A 13,909-nucleotide genomic window follows, 5' to 3' on the forward strand; every position below is an offset into this window, starting at 1 on the left:
GATCTCTCCAGTTTTTTCGCCTCGCGAAACCTGAAATTATCACCGACTAAATCCTCCGCGACCTTATTTACAACATGGACGAGGTAAATGTCGACCATTTTGAACACATTTTGGAGAGCATGCAGCAGAAATTGTACCGAAAATCCAGAGCCGTAATAAAATCCTCAAATCTCTTGCTGGCAGTACTTGGGGAAAAGACAAAGGAACGCTCATTACCACTTACAAGGCAGTTGGACAGCCGATTCCATACGCGTCCCCGATATGGTCGCCAAGCCTAAAAACCACTAACTGGAAGAAGCTACAGGCCTGCCAAAATACTGCTCTCAGAACCACCACGGGCTGTCTTCTTATGTCCCCAGAACACCATCTATATAATAAGGCTAGAATACTCCCCATCAGGGAGAGAAATGAGATGCTAACAAAGCAGTTCCAGTTAAATACACAGAAACCTGGGCATCCCAACAGACATCTGATTGAGGAGCCAACACCGCCCAGAGGCTTACAGGGGAATACTCAGGCGTATTAAGCCAAAAAACACAAGCAGGTTCTCAGTGAACTTCACAAACAGGCGTCGGACCTTTATGAATTGCCCGGTGAATCCAGTACTCAAAAAACTATACCCAAAACTTGCGGAAGAGGAACATCAATCCCCAGGGAAACGCGAATCACTCTAGCGTAACTTCGATCTGTATACTGTAACAGGTTAAACTCTTACCTATCCAGAATCAACCCCGACATACAAAATGTATGCCCTGCTTGCAATGTGTTCCCACATGACACCAACCATCTCTTTAATTGTAATGTGGAACCAACGCCTCTAACACCCCTCTCATTATTGTCCACCCCTGTTGAAACAGCAAGTTTCCTTGGACTCCCGTCAGAGGATATTGATGACAATTTGTGATCGGTCGCACGTATTGGATGGGGCGAAGCACTGCTACAACAACAACAACAGTAGAAAATATATTAACGCGCCAAACGCCGCCGCCACGCCGATAGTTATGACATTCGGCGGCGGCGTGCGAAAAACGACGAAAATCGGCGGCGACGGGGGCGTTTATCGGCAGCGTATATCTCTACTGCAGAAAGACCAATATCTCTATCTCTAGCCGATTTTGCGGCGCCTCTTTGCAGTTTTACTATATCAATTTCCCATTTTTCACAAAGAGACTTCACTTTTTCTATTGTTTCTTCTCGAATTTCGGATTCACATTTGTTAAAGCATTTTTTAATAATTCCTATCGTAATGTTGAACATGAGAAAAAAAGATATATGCTTTCAATTATTCCACAACCTGTCGCAAGTGTTCTTGATATATGCATGAATTTTTTAGTATAGAAAATTTTTTCCTGAAATCAGTTATAATAAAAATACAAACTATCCAGGAATTTCTGCTTTGCAGACCATTTGGTGCCCCCTGGTGAGTAGCGCCGGGGCAAGATGCCCCTTTCCTACCCCTCTCACTTTGCAACTGCTGGATTCCAATACTTTCCTGGTTTGACACTAATCTCGCTTCTTCAATCAAGCTCAAAAATACACAAAAAAAAGATAAACTTTTCCGATACGTTTACGGTTAAAAAACTTTTAGCTAAACAATTATTCATTAAAATAAAGGACATTTACAAAAACATGCTCTTGTATTTGTATGAAAAACTATAGAACAGCATATCAGCTGTTCGCTCAAGGGTCAACTGTGACGTAGACGCACAGAACGAAGCAATTTTGAACTCGTGAATGCGCAATCTGGTCATTTGATTTTTGTCTTTATACCATGGTACAATTACCACCCTACAAGACGGTGGTAACTAGTTCACCCACACATTCAAATCTTTTTTCGCTCTCCACTAACACATCGACGTTTCTTGCTGTCATCGAATGACAGGGTCATCTTAATACGACAATTTATTAATTATTCCGGGAAACATTTTAAAACGATGAAAAACTATAATTGTGGTAATTAAACTAAAAAACTAAAAAAGTGCTTGTGCTACGGGCTTTTAGGTGTGACGTGTGTTAGCTGTTTAGGCACTTCTAAATTAACTTGGCGCATTAACTAGAGGCAGCCAAGTCTCTTTCCACCAATTGGAATTTGAAGATTCGATTTCCAAAACTAAAAAAGGTAACGTTTTCAAGACAGTGCACAACCTAAACAAAGGTGGTATCAAAAGACGCGTGTCGAGATCCGTTTTTAGAATCTGAAAGTTGTATAGAATCGACGGGATGGCCTAGAAGGTTTCAGGTGGTCATACTAAATCGCTCCCGGGGAGTGTCCTTATCGCTACAACCAAAACAACATTATTTACTCTCTGCTTTTCATTCATACGAATGTGTATTTTTAAATAATAAAAAAAATGTTATATTATTCTAATATATATCATATCTGCCGGGGTGCGATTCAGCGGATATGCCAAAACAGCAAGAAACCTACAATTAAATGCAGATTCACGTGTCATTTGCCGAGGATTTACCGGTAAATAAAGGTACTTTCCAGAACCAACATGCTTTGGAATACGGTACAAAATTGGTTGGATGTATTTTCCCAAAAAAGGGTGGAACTACGCATCGTGGTTTGCCAGTGTTTGCTTCGGTAATTTATACTGATTTATATTGATTAAAAATTGCAATAGTATATAATATAATGTGAATTAAAATTGAATAGGTAGCCGAAGCAAAAAATTTAACTGATCCGCATGCAACTGTTGTTTATGTGCCGCCACCGGGAGCTGCTGCTGCTATCATAGCAGTATTACAAGCACGACATTTCTTTGATTGGTTGCATAATCGAAATTGTGCCCTAACATGATATGGTTCGCGTTAAGCACGCTATGTTAAAGCAAAATAAATTTCGTCTAGTCAGGCCCGATTGTCCAGGATCATCGCACCAGAAAGGGTAAGTAAATTGCCTACCATATTAAATATATAAACAACATGTATGAATTTGTTAGTGATAATTTGTCATGAAGAAGGCAAATACCAAAGAGTTCGAAATTCATGTAAATACCCATTGATTTCTTTAAATAGCGTTTGGAGAACAAAACCCATATGTATTAGAGGTTTACGCCGATCACTTTATCGGCGGCGGCGGCGTAGGCTCTATTATATACCGGCGGCGCCGGCGTACGCCGGGTTCTTACTTTAAAGGACCATCACATCGATAACAGTCCCCAAAGCCTTCGGGGAGTAACCTAATCGCTACAACAACAACAACAATCAATTTGGAATTTTAGTCGCCTCTTACGACAGGCATAGCTACCACGGGTATACTCTAAGCCCACTAACCCGCTGGAGCCGTCGTGCCTGGTGTTGTTGGGTGAGCGGCCAGGCAAGGCATCAGGGTACACATGCACCATTCAGGAGGATACCCTTGCTGAGCCCAGAAAATCTGGGAAAATTAGATGTACTTCTCAGATCCAGCAAATGAGTATGTTCTGTATTGGCATATGATAAACTTGCAGACAACCAAACGTTTACTTTCCAGTCCAAAAGGGAATTGGTGCTCGGCACTGCTGCTAAAGAAGAATAGACGTAGTCATATCAATTCGTTCCCGGGTTACTCGGGGATAGCAGTTTTAGCAGTACTTTGCCCGTTTCAATTTGCACATCCATTCAAAGAACTTCGCATAATGGATTAAACAGTCATCTGCATTTATTCGATTTTGTAGCACGCCTAATTTACTATCTATTACCCCAACATCTATCAATTATCCCTTGTTATAATCTTCGGGTACCCCCGCTACCGGAAGATGCCTTGGCATGATGGAGGTTCACTTGAATTTACTTTACAGGTCCTGATTCTGGTTATCTGAAATCCCCTTGAGTATCTTGTAGTTATTAAGCACTTCCGGTTATATTAAAAACTTATTATGTATCCTTACTGATATTCGTTTCTTTTTCATTCTAGGTAATTCGATTTGACGATGTGGGCATAGCAATATTCCAGCTGTGGCTGTAAGAAGAACGTACATTTGCTCAAACTACAAGAAAACTGCGACAACTGTCCCTCGGCCTTTTTAGTATCACACATAAGGCCCTACCACGCATATTATGGGAAAGGGTCAAGTTCAAAGGCTCAACATCACCTGCAAATCGACTTTGATAACACGAAATGGGGCTGAATATATTCCGGTATTATATCTACAACACTCATATCTATGCAAACTGATACTAACAACACCACCCGCGCAGGAAAAATTGAGCATCATCAGTGTGAGCTTCGAAACTCAAAATGGTTTCAGAAAGAGCACGACTACGAATGAGTTTATGTCTTTACATATTTAGTTTGTACATATAAATATGCACATATGTAAGGTTCACTAGAAAATTATTTGTAAACACCATTGTATACATAATTTATTCATAATTAAATATTATTTAAACAAAAGGGAAGCATTTCATTCATATCATTGTTTACTATATAGTTTGGCAGCTTAATTCGAGGTTATGTGCCGAATAGACTGGAAGGCACTCGCAGGCCGTGAAAATAGGCACTCGAATGGAGTGGAATGAAGAACAGTAGGAATACCAGAGTTGCATTGGATCAATAATTGCATCAATATTAAAGATAAATTTAGAAAAAATAATTAAATACTTGAGTATAGGCAAACATTTTCTTTCAGTTACTGCAATTAAGGTGTCCTAGATGCTATATATTCCAAAATTATAACATTTTATGTCTGTTTAAAAATTTAACTTTAATTTCCCTAAGATTTCCGTAATATGGCCATTAGTGATGTTTGCGTGTGTGTGCAAATTTTGAGCGATCAGCTGTTAGTTGCGCTACTTGGTAAAGTTTACAATGATTCATATAAAAAGCGAATTGACAGAAGGTAACCGGTACGGGTAACCGATAGGCCAGTTACCCGTGTTTTTGTTGCATATGTTTTGGTTAGCGATAACGAAACCATACCTAATGAAGTAACTTAAAAATGTAAATAACATCGAGCGAGAAGGAATGTCGAAAACACAATAGGTAAGAGCGAGAAAGCGAGTCACACGTACACTATTTTGAGGGAGCACATGCGTTACCTTTTTCACGACAGCAATGTAAAAGTCATTAAGACTATAATTGGTGACTAAGTTATTGGTAACGATTAAGTAATCGATTAGGTAACGGGTACCTGTCTTGTAGGGCAGGTAGAAGCATAAGTGAAAATGCAACCCTCCTGTGTATTTTGTTGATGCCGCTCGTACATAGACAATCGTTCTTTCAATTTCTTCTGTGAAAAGTGATGGGAGAAGAAAAATGTCATTTGTAATTTTTGTCAACAAACCGAAAACTAAAACAGAAAATTAACTAGTAAAAGTTGGTTTACTGATATAAGAGCTATTTGCCGTTCACGAAATATATTCTTTCACACCGACGCATCACAAGCAGTTGGCAAAATTCTAATTAATGCAATGAACATTGATTTAATGTATTGGCGCACTTTATAAACAGAGTGGTGGTGGACAAGAGCGTGGTATACGTAGTGGTATTGTACCTGTACTGATTTGGTGCTGCATGTGATCTTGCACTCAAAGAAATGGAATATGATAAGAAATATATAGAGTTTCTTTCGCAACGTTTATATGATCGCATCACTTCAAGATTATCACATGTTATGTGTAATTGTGATCCAGAGCAAACGTATAGTGGTTGTTGAAATTTATAATTTGATGAAATTTGATGAATTTTGAAGCTTCTAGCCGCAAAAAGGGGGCAAAAATTAGAGTTTATATGGGATATATAATATATATACCACAGATCTCTATGATTTTTTCAGACAACAATATATGCTATATACGTAAGCATTTGGTGAAATTTGAAGCGTCTAGCTGTTAAAAAGGGGCAGAAATTGCGCAAAGATTCTTAACTGAACAATCGGTTGTATGAGATATATACTATATATACCACCGATCTCAATGATTTTTTCAGACAACAATATATGCTATACACCTAAGCATTTGGTGAAATTTGAAGCTTCTAGCTGTTAAAATGGGGAAGAAATTGCGCAAAGTTTCTTATCTGAACAATCGGTTGTATGGGATATATACTATATATACCACCGGTATCTATGATTTTCTCAGACAAAAATATATGCTATACACGTAAGCATTTAGTGAAATTTGAACATATCTAAACGATATTTAAGATAAATATAAAATAAAAAATAGGTAGGTAATCTGTGTGAGGATGCAAAGCTTCACGTTTTTTGTGGTCTACATGTAAAAACTATGACTATGAATCACGTATTTCAAAAATATATGACGTAAACGTAACTATTTGATGAAATTTGATGAATTTTTAAGCTTCTAGCCGTAAAAAAGGGGCAAAAATGACAGTTTATATGAAGTATATAATATATATACCACCGATCTCTATGATTTTTTCAGACAACAATATATGCTATATACGTAAGCATTTTGTGAAATTTGAAGCTTCTAGCTGTTAAAACGGGGCAGAAATTGCGCAAAGTTTCTTAACTGAACAATCGGTTGTATGAGATATATACAATATATACCACCGATCTCAATGATTTTTTCAGACAACAATATATGCTATACACGTAAGCATTTGGTGAAATTTGAAGCTTCTAGCTGTTAAAATGGGGAAGAAATTGCGCAAAGTTTCTTATCTGAACAATCGGTTGTATGGGATATATATTATATATACCACCGGTATCTATGATTTTCTCAGACAAAAATATATGCTATACACGTAAGCATTTAGTGAAATTTGAACATATCTAAACGATATTTAAGATAAATATAAAATAAAAAATAGGTAGGTAATCTGTGTGAGGATGCAAAGCTTCACGTTTTTTGTGGTCTGCATGTAAAAACTATGATTATGAATCACGTATTTCAAAAATATATGACGTCAACGTAACTATTTGATGAAATTTGATGAATTTTTAAGCTTCTAGCCGTAAAAAAGGGGCAAAAATGACAGTTTATATGAAGTATATAATATATATACCACCGATCTCTATGATTTTTTCAGACAACAATATATGCTATATACGTAAGCATTTTGTGAAATTTGAAGCTTCTAGCTGTTAAAACGGGGCAGAAATTGCGCAAAGTTTCTTATCTGAAGAATCGGTTGTATGAGATATATACTATGTATACCACCGATCGCAATGATTTTTTCAGACATCAATATATGCTATACACCTAAGCATTTGGTGAAATTTGAAGCTTCTAGCTGTTAAAATGGGGCCGAAATCGTAAAAAAAAAATATATATACTATATATACCATCATATATATATTATATATATCATCGATCTCTATGATTTTTTGACACAACAATACATACTATATACGTAAGCAATCGGTGAAATTTGAAGCTTATAGCTGTTAAAATGGGGTAGAAATTGCGAAAAGTTTCTTATCTGAACAATCGGTTGTATGAGATATATACTATATATACAACCGATCTCTATTATTTTTTCAGACAACAATATATGCTATATACGTAAGCAATCGGTGAAATTTGAAGCTTATAGCTGTTAAAATGGGGTAGAAATTGCGAAAAGTTTCTTATCTGAACAATCGGTTGTATGAGATATATACTATATATACAACCGATCTCTATGATTTTTTCAGACAACAATATATACTATATACGTAAGCAATCGGTCAAATTTTAAGCTTATAGCTGTTAAAATGGGGTAGAAATTGCGAAAAGTTTCTTATCTGAACAATCGGTTGTATGAGATATATACTATATATACAACCGATCTCTATGATTTTTTCAGACCACAATATATGCTATATACGTAAGCAATCGGTGAAATTTGAAGCTTATAGCTGTTAAAATGGGGTAGAAATTGCGAAAAGTTTCTTATCTGAACAATCGGTTGTATGAGATATATACTATATATACAACCGATCTCTATGATTTTTTCAGACAACAATATATGCTATATGCGTAAGTATTCGGTGAAATTTGAAGCTTCTAGCTGTTAAAATGGGGCTAAAATTTGCCAAAAATATATATATATATACTATATATATATACTATATATACCACCATATATATACTATATATACCACCGATCTTTATGATTTTTTCAGACAACAATATATGCTATATGCCTAAGCATTCGTTGAAATTTGAAGCCTCTAGCTCTTAAAATGGGGCAGTAATTACGAAAAGTTCCTTATCTGAACAATCGGTTGTGGGGGATATATACTATATATACGACCGATCTCATCAATTTTTTCAGGCAACAATATGTGCAATATACGAAAGTATATGGTGAAGTTTGAAGCTTCAATCTGTTAAATTGGGTAAGATATTACAAAAATCCTCTTTTTCTGAAAAATCGGTTGTATGGAGGATATATGCTATAGTAGTCCGATCCGGTCGGTTCCGACAAATGTCTAATCGGACACCCAAATACACCCGCTCACCAAATTTTATCAAGATATCTCAAAAATTGAGGGACTAGTTTGCATACAAACAGACAGACGGGCAGACGGACATGGCTAAATCAACTCAGCTCTTCAACCTGATTATTTCGGTATACTTAATGGTGGGTCTATCTATTTTCCTTTAAGGACTTACAATTTTCGGTTTCGTGACGAAATTAATATACCATTTCATTTTCATGAAAGGTATAAAAATAGGTAGGTAATCTGTGTGAGGATGCAAAGCTTCACGTTTTTTGTGGTCTGCATGTAAAAACTATGACTATGAATTACGTATTTCAAAAATATATGACGTAAACGTAACTATTTGATGAAATTTGATGAATTTTTAAGCTTCTAGCCGTAAAAAAGGGGCAAAAATGACAGTTTATATGAAGTATATAATATATATACCACCGATCTCTATGATTTTTTCAGACAACAATATATGCTATATACGTAACATTTTGTGAAATTTGAAGCTTCTAGCTGTTAAAACGGGGCAGAAATTGCGCAAAGTTTCTTATCTGAACAATCGGTTGTATGAGATATATGCTATGTATACCACCGATCTCAATGATTTTTTCAGACATCAATATATGCTATACACCTAAGCATTTGGTGAAATTTGAAGCTTCTAGCTGTTAAAATGGGGCCGAAATCGTAAAAAAAATATATATATACTATATATACCATCATATATATATTATATATATCACCGATCTCTATGATTTTTTGACACAACAATACATACTATATACGTAAGCAATCGGTGAAATTTGAAGCTTATAGCTGTTAAAATGGGGTAGAAATTGCGAAAAGTTTCTTATCTGAACAATCGGTTGTATGAGATATATACTATATATACAACCGATCTCTATGATTTTTTCAGACAACAATATATGCTATATACTTAAGCAATCGGTGAAATTTGAAGCTTATAGCTGTAAAAATGGGGTAGAAATTGCGAAAAGTTTCTTATCTGAACAATCGGTTGTATGAGATATATACTATATATACAACCGATCTCTATGATTTTTTCAGACAACAATATATGCTATATACGTAAGCAATCGGTGAAATTTGAAGCTTATAGCTGTTAAAATGGGGTAGAAATTGCGAAAAGTTTCTTATCTGAACAATCGGTTGTATGAGATATATACTATATATACAACCGATCTCTATGATTTTTTCAGACAACAATATATGCTATATACGTAAGCATTTTGTGAAATTTGAAGCTTATAGCTGTTAAAATGGGGTAGAAATTGCGAAAAGTTTCTTATCTGAACAATCGGTTGTATGAGATATATATTATATATACAACCGATCTCTATGATTTTTTCAGACAACAATATATGCTATATACGTAAGTATTCGGTGAAATTTGAAGCTTCTAGCTGTTAAAATGGGGCTAAAATTTGCCAAAAATATACCACCATATATATACTATATATACCACCGATCTTTATGATTTTTTCAGACAACAATATATGCTATATACCTAAGCATTCGTTGAAATTTGAAGCCTCTAGCTCTTAAAATGGGGCAGTAATTACGAAAAGTTCCTTATCTGAACAATCGGTTGTGGGGGATATATACTATATATACGACCGATCTCATCAATTTTTTCAGGCAACAATATGTGCAATATACGAGAGTATATGGTGAAGTTTGAAGCTTCAATGTGTTAAATTGGGTAAGATATTACAAAAATCCTCTTTTTCTGAAAAATCGGTTGTATGGAGGATATATGCTATAGTGGTCCGATCCGGTCGGTTCCGACAAATGTCTAATCGGACACCCAAATACACCCGCTCACCAAATTTTATCAAGATATCTCAAAAATTGAGGGACTAGTTTGCATACAAACAGACAGACGGACAGACGGACATGGCTAAATCAACTCAGCTCTTCAACCTGATTATTTCGGTATACTTAATGGTGGGTCTATCTATTTTCCTTTAAGGACTTACAATTTTCGGTTTCGTGACGAAATCAATATACCATTTCATTTTCATGAAAGGTATAAAAAACACAAACAACAAACAGAATATTTTAAACAAAAATGTAACTAAAGTTCAAGTATTTTAGTTCTAAGTTTTTTTTTCAATTAATAATAAATATGGTTCCGAACCAACGAATTAAAAAGGGTAGGTACAGCCTAATACAAATATATATTCGTTTGTTAGCAACAATTTTTATAAGTTTATGGCTAAAGAAGAATGTGACAAAACTGATTCTTCTTTTCCACAAAAAGGATGATGTAACAGCAGCCTTAACAAATAATAAAAATGTCACCCTGTTTCCAAATTGCTGCAACACCCGTTGTCTACTGTGAACGAACAACAGGTGTTGGAATAACTTGGAAACAGAGCAATTCGGCTCGGCAGAAAAAGAGCAGGCATCATTATAATTTGGCCAAGGAAAGAAAAAGCGGCACGAACGTTGGCAAAAACTAAAACTAATTTAATCGAGTTGTGCAAACTAAAGTTTATAAATAAAAATAAGTGTAAAATAATTAAAAGACATTTAGTATACAACCACTTAATAAAAGAACTAAAACTAAAAATACTGCGTTTGGGTGTTTTTATGTGGAGTGCGTTGCGACGTGCAAGCGCACGTCCATTTTTCAGAGGTTCATAAAAATGGAACCTCACGTCCGTAACTTACTCTCAGAGTGACGACGTCTCCCCCGTTGCACTTCAAAATTCTGTAGTTAAACTGTAATTGATTAACTGGGAAAATCACGGAGATAGGCGATTTCATGAAGCTGCACAACATTCGCTTTGCTGCGATTAAAGAGACTAAACTAACAGCAAGATCTGTTCTGCAGACTTATTCTGGGTATAATGTCCACAGAAAAGATCGCGAGAGTGGAAATGGTGGCGGCCTCGCGTTTATCATATACCACTCAGTGCAATATCATATATTTGATCTCGACATCGGCCGCAGGGACAGTGTCTTAGAACGTCAAGGCTTATCTGTCCGGTCAGGCGATGCAAAACCTAGAAATCATCAACATCTACATCCCTCCTGCCACCTGTTGCCCCTGTGGATACCGACCTAATATCAGCGCCTTACTTACTGGCAATAATTGCATTTCGATGCCCATCACGATCTATGGCATTCAAACTTGCAGGCAGGCAGTAGGGGTGATATGTTGGCGGATCAAATAGAAGAAACGACGTTCTGCCCAATAAACGGAGACGCCCCCACACGCATTGTAGGAAGCTGTCACAGTTCGCCGGATATATCAATCGTGAGCGCAGGACTCGTAAACTGCGTCAACCGGCAGCCGATGCTAACATTGGCATCCGACCACCTGCCTATACTTATTTCGCTCGAGCGTACCGCCGACTTCATCGTCAAAGAAAAACGCACTTTCATAAACTTTAAAAAAGGAAAGTGGGATGAATACAAATCCTTTACAGAAACCTACTTTACTGCCCTCCCTATCCCGACTGATGCTCGCCAAAGGGAGCGTGTTTTCCGCACGGTCATTTAATCCTCCTCGGCTCGCTTTATTCTCGCCGGTAGAATTCCCGAAATTCGGCCTCACTTTCCGGCGGAGGCCGCAAATTTAGCGAGAGAACGTGACCTTATAAGACAGCTCGATCCCGGCGACCCCCAAATAAGGGATATAAACCAACGCATCAGATTGCTTGTGAATGAACACAAGCGGGCGAAATGGGAGGAGCTCCTAAGCGGTTCTAACTTCTCTGCCGGTGTAGGTAAGCTTTGGTCCACCGTATAGTCCCTATCGAATCCGTCTAAACACAATGACAAAATTTCTATCGCCTTTGGCGATAAAGTGCTGTCGGATGCGAAAAAATGCGCGGACGCTTTTCCGAGAATATATAATGCATTCTATGATCGACAAAGTTAGACGGAGGGCCAACAGACACGCACATGAACATAAATTCAGTGCGTCTCCAATTACCATCACCACCAAAGAGGTTGAGGATGCCATTGGTCATGCTAAACCATCAAAATCAGTGGGCCCAGACGGCATAGCCATGCCAATGCTTAAAAGCCTAGGGAAAGTGGGCTTCAAATATTTAGCACGTGTCTTCAACCTGTCTTTTTCCACCTTTGTCATTCCCGAAAAATGGAAAATGGCCAAGGTGGTCCCGATACTAAAGCCTGGGAAACCAGCTAACATAGAAGATTCATATCGCCCGATATCTCTCCTATCGCTAGTAGCCAAACACTTGAAGCCATTTTGCTCCCCCCCCCCTTTTCATAGCAAATTTTCAACTAGCCTGTCATCAGCATGGCTTCAGAAAACTTCATAGCACAACCACCGCGCAAAATCAAATCAAAACCCCAACCATAGAACAGTTCTCGTAGCGCTAGACCTATCAAAAGCTTTTGAGACGGTCAACCATGGCTCGTTACTGCAAGACCTGGAAGGGTCTACCCATCCACCAAGTCTTAAAAGGTGGACCGCAAATTATCTGGGTGGTCGGCAGGCATCGGTGCAATTTAGAAACGCAACATCAAAGCCAAGAAGAATTAAACAAGGTGTGCCACAGGGTGCTGTCCTATACCCACTTCTGTTTAACTTCTAAATATCAAAGCTTCCTTCTCCACCAGAAGGAGTTACTATCATTTCCTACGCCGATGACTGCACAATAATGACCACAGGCTCAGGCCCACAGATCGATGAGCTTTGCAACGGCTATCTCCCTGATCTCTCCAGTTTTTTCGCCTCGCTAAACCTGAAATTATCACCGACTAAATCCTCCGCGACCTTATTTACAACATGGACGAGGTAAATGTCGACCATTTTGAACACATTTTGGAGAGCATGCAGCAGAAATTGTACCGAAAATCCAGAGCCGTAATAAAATCCTCAAATCTCTTGCTGGCAGTACTTGGGGAAAAGACAAAGGAACGCTCATTACCACTTACAAGGCAGTTGGACAGCCGATTCCATGCTACGCGTCCCCGATATGGTCGCCAAGCCTAAAAACCACTAACTGGAAGAAGCTACAGGCCTGCCAAAATACTGCTCTCAGAACCACCACGGGCTGTCTTCTTATGTCCCCAGAACACCATCTATATAATAAGGCTAGAATACTCCCCATCAGGGAGAGAAATGAGATGCTAACAAAGCAGTTCCAGTTAAATACACAGAAACCTGGGCATCCCAACAGACATCTGATTGAGGAGCCAACACCGCCCAGAGGCTTACAGGGGAATACTCAGCCGTAATAAGCCAAAAAACACAAGCAGGTTCTCAGTGAACTTCACAAACAGGCGTCGGACCTTTATGAATTGCCCGGTGAATCCAGTACTCAAAAAACTATACCCAAAACTTGCGGAAGAGGAACATCAATCCCCAGGGAAACGCGAATCACTCTAGCGTAACTGCGATCTGTATACTGTAACAGGTTAAACTCTTACCTATCCAGAATCAACCCCGACATACAAAATGTATGCCCTGCTTGCAATGTGTTCCCACATGACACCAACCATCTCTTTAATTGTAATGTGGAACCAACGCC

Source organism: Eurosta solidaginis, chromosome X, assembly GCF_040869045.1.
Source record: "Eurosta solidaginis isolate ZX-2024a chromosome X, ASM4086904v1, whole genome shotgun sequence".
In the NCBI taxonomy this organism is placed as follows: Eukaryota; Metazoa; Arthropoda; class Insecta; order Diptera; family Tephritidae; genus Eurosta; species Eurosta solidaginis.